This window comes from Sinocyclocheilus anshuiensis, unplaced genomic scaffold (genome assembly GCF_001515605.1).
Source record: "Sinocyclocheilus anshuiensis isolate Anshui unplaced genomic scaffold, SAMN03320099.WGS_v1.1 scaffold2276, whole genome shotgun sequence".
NCBI classification, from domain to species: Eukaryota; Metazoa; Chordata; class Actinopteri; order Cypriniformes; family Cyprinidae; genus Sinocyclocheilus; species Sinocyclocheilus anshuiensis.
The window spans coordinates 187,995-192,424 of record NW_015542580.1 but is presented as its reverse complement, the minus strand read 5'-3'; positions in this window follow the sequence as shown (position 1 = coordinate 192,424).

Here is a 4,430-nt window from a genome sequence, read left to right as displayed (position 1 = left end):
ATTCAACTTTGCATTCAGAAGATAGTAAAAGTTATATTATTTTTGTTTGCATTATGTTGCTTCTAACAACGCAAGAATAATATATGTTGTACTTCAAACGTTTTGATATAGCAACTATAGATCATTTCTGCATCCAGATAATCTCGCCCCCACCACACCCGATGTGTTTTCTTATTTGCAGATGACATAATGGCACTCGTCCCAGAGACCTAATGAAAGTACTTTACCTGTTTGTTTTATAACTTGTACCAGACCCTCATAAAACTGGGTTAAATATCAATGTAGTTTACAGGAATGAGGAATAAACCTGTGTGATTTATGGGAGATTCCATGAACACAAAATGAAAGCAACAACACGGAGGTATGATCTGTTCTACAAGGGGAATTTGTGTTTTACTGCTGATAGACCAACGGTGGAGAGGAGACAGAGTGATGAAGTCAATCAGTATGAGACCTGATATTTTTCCACCGAGTAAAATTTTTTACCCACATAATATTTGCATTTCTCCAATATAGAAATAAGTCTAAAAATAGACTTGTGCAAACACATTTTTCATGTCCACCAGATAACGTGTGTGATTTAAGGGAGATTCCATGAACACAAAATGAAAGCATCTACACGGAGATGTGATCTGTTCTACAAGGGGAATTTGTGTTTTACTGCTCATAAGATAGATCATTAACTTCCAACCTTGTTTGTTGTTGGGGGTTTGACTTTTGGTTTCACCTTTGAGCAAACTCTTATGACAAGGATCCACTGTAAATGTCAATGATCTGTGTATGATTTTGTTATCTCACTGTACAGTACATGATAGAAAGCTATGGAGTCAATTCAGTGTATATTATATATATATATATATATTATACATATATTTACAAAATAATTGAAGTATTGCAAAATGAATGAAAGTTTTGCAAACAAAAACTAAAGTATTTAGAAAAAAATAAATGTGCATTTTGCAAACAAAAATAAAGAATTGCAAAACAAAAATAAAACCGAGCAAAAGCAATGATTTTGCAAGACATATTTTCCATGGTCATAGCTACTAATTTATTTGCAACGCTGCTTTTATTTGCTTTTAAATGCTTTTTATTCTTTTTTCGAATTATACTTTATTTTCCTTTTGCAATTCTTTATCTTTGTTTGCAAAAAAAGCACTTTTTTTTTGCTCAATACTTTCATTTATTTTGCAAATGTACAGTATGTGGTATTGAATTGACTCCATAGACAGCTTTCAGTACACATTCCAAAATTGCTAATACTAAGCTTCAACTGCAAATTAGAATCAAAGTCTAAGCCAAATCAAGCTGTGAATAAAATTTTTTTGAAAACCTGTATTTCTACAAAAATAAATAAATGAATACATTTTAATAAAATGTTCAATAAATGATGTATTTGTGGCAGCTGTAATTGCAATCTCAATTTTTTTTTATTATTATTAATTGTGCAGCCTTAAAGGAGTAGTTCACTTCCAGGATGCAAATTCTGGTATTGGAGTTTCTTTCTTCTGTTGAACACGAAAGAAGATATTTTGAAAAAATTTGGTATCCAAACAGTTGATGGGCACCATTGACTTCGATAGTATTTTTTTTTTCCTACTATGGAAATCAATGGTGCCCATCAACGGTTCGGTTACCAACATTTTTTCAAAATATCTTATTTTGTGTTCAACAGAAGAAAGAATATCATACAGGTTTGGAACAAGTGGATGATGAGTAAATGATGACAGAATTTTCATTCTGGAAGTGAACTACTCCTTTTAAGACTAAGGAAGAAATCCATGTTTGCATGATGTTTGCATTAATCACTCCTTTTGAGGCTAAACCCAAGAGAGTCACGTGTGCACATTTGGATTGGATGGCAGCAATCAGAATGCACACCAGTTTTTTTTTTTATTATTATTAATTGTGCAGCCTTAAAGGAGTAGTTCACTTCCAGGATGCAAATTCTGGTATTGGAGTTTCTTTCTTCTGTTGAACACAAAAGAAGATATTTTGAAAAAATTTGGTATCCAAACAGTTGATGGGAACCATTGACTTCGATAGTATTTTTTTTTTCCTACTATGGAAATCAATGGTGCCCATCAACGGTTCGGTTACCAACATTTTTTCAAAATATCTTATTTTGTGTTCAACAGAAGAAAGAATATCATACAGGTTTGGAACAAGTGGATGATGAGTAAATGATGACAGAATTTTCATTCTGGAAGTGAACTACTCCTTTTAAGACTAAGGAAGAAATCCATGTTTGCATGATGTTTGCATTAATCACTCCTTTTGAGGCTAAACCCAAGAGAGTCACGTGTGCACATTTGGATTGGATGGCAGCAATCAGAATGCACACCAGTTTATCGGTGGAGAGGAGACAGAGTGATGAAGTCAGTATATGTCCCTTCAGACCTGATATTTTTCCACAGAATAAAAGTTTTTTAATCCACATGATATTTTCATTTCTCCAGTGTAGAAATTAGTTTAAAAATGGACTTGTGCAAACAAATTTTTTATTAGACTTTTTAGAATTCATGTAAGAACAAGCGTAGCGTAAGATGAGCAAATTACCCTCCTTTATCCACACCTCCTCCTCTCGTTTCCAGAATCAGACTCCTTTTATTTTGAATAATGTTGTTCCCTTTCAGTCAGTCAAATTCAATGTAACGCCGATACTGATGTTAGGGGTCGCATTCGGGAGCCCCAATCACCTCTAAGAGAGTCACGTGTGCACATTTGGATTGGATGGCAGCAATCAGAATGCACACCAGTTTATCGGTGGAGAGGAGACAGAGTGATGAAGTCAGTATATGTCCCTTCAGACCTGATATTTTTCCACAGAATAAAAGTTTTTTAATCCACATGATATTTTCATTTCTCCAGTGTAGAAATTAGTTTAAAAATGGACTTGTGCAAACAAATTTTTTATTACACTTTTTAGAATTCATGTAAGAACAAGCGTAGCGTAAGATGAGCAAATTACCCTCCTTTATCCACACCTCCTCCTCTCGTTTCCAGAATCAGACTCCTTTTATTTTGAATAATGTTGTTACCTTTCAGTCAGTCAAATTCAATGTAACGCCGATACTGATGTTAGGGGTCGCATTTGGGAGCCCCAATCACCTCTGAGCATTACAAGAAGAGGCCAATGACTATTGGTGAGTGGAATTTGCATGCCAAGCCACTCCCCATACATATGGGTATATAAGATGGCGGCTTGCATCCACTCATTCGGATTTTTGCTTTCTAAGCCTATCGCTTCATGAGCGCTGTACAAATAAGAAGTAACTACATGCAAGAAACAACGGCGACTGCAGGAGATTCTTGGCTGCATGAAAGGCACATTCAGTGCTGTGTTCGCCCCTCCCTGGCACAGATAAGTGCTACCTTAGCCTAAAAGAGCATTTCCTTGTAAGTCGCTTTGGATAAAAGCGTCTGCTAAATGACTAAATGTAAATGTAAATGTTCCTGTAACAGCTTGCATGGTCGTGAGTGATATACACAATTGCTGTCTCACTTGTCTGGGCTGTAAACACGCTGAGACTGCTTTCGTGGATGGGTCATGCCCGTACTGCGAGTGCATTCAAATGGCTATGCTGAGGTCGCGGCTCTCATTTATTATGCTCCCTTATAAGGCTACCCTCGGATGCTACCTGTTCCAGTTCCTCTGGTCGTCAAGACCACGGGGCTGCATCAGTTAGTAACAAGGGTGACCTGAGGATTATAATCAGGAATGCTCAGCCGGGTCAGCCCCCACGGACTTCTTCGCAGCATAGAGCCATTGAGCTCCTGGGTGAAGGTGCCGGTCTGTGCCGCTGTGGACCCAATATTTCATTCGGGGCTCCAGATGAGGTTAAGAATGTCTATCGCAGCATCAGAGGAGAGGCTTTCGTCAACTGATGCTGAAGACTCTGCTGAGCATCCCCCGGCAACAGCGGCGGCTCAGTCGGAGTCTGAGTTGACGGCAATGCTTCTGGGTCGCCAAGAGCATCTGGCTAGAGGTGAGTTCACCTCCATCCCCCGAACGCTTGAGGCTGGATGATTGGCATCTGAGCTCCGGACGTGATTCCCAGCCATGCTCCGGAGGTTCATGAAGAGCTCATTTAAATGTTGAAGGCACCTTAAACCGCCCAGTCACGCTTGAGGTCTTACCTCCTCTTATACCTCTTGTGCACTTGTGCCCGCAAAACGCCACCACCGCAGGTCCTGTCCAAACACCACCACTGAAGGTCCCGTCCAAACACCACCGTCCGCAGGTCCCGTCCAAGGCCTGTAAGCTTGAAGGAGCAGTTAGTCCTGGGATTAAGGGATGATTTCTTAAGAAAGGAGATGAAACGAAGTATCAAGGAAGAGCGAAGTCTGACTTTTGCACAATTAATGCAGGATGCTATCACCTTGTCTGAGGAGGAAGCACAGCCAGAAGGTATTTTGAACCCCCCTGT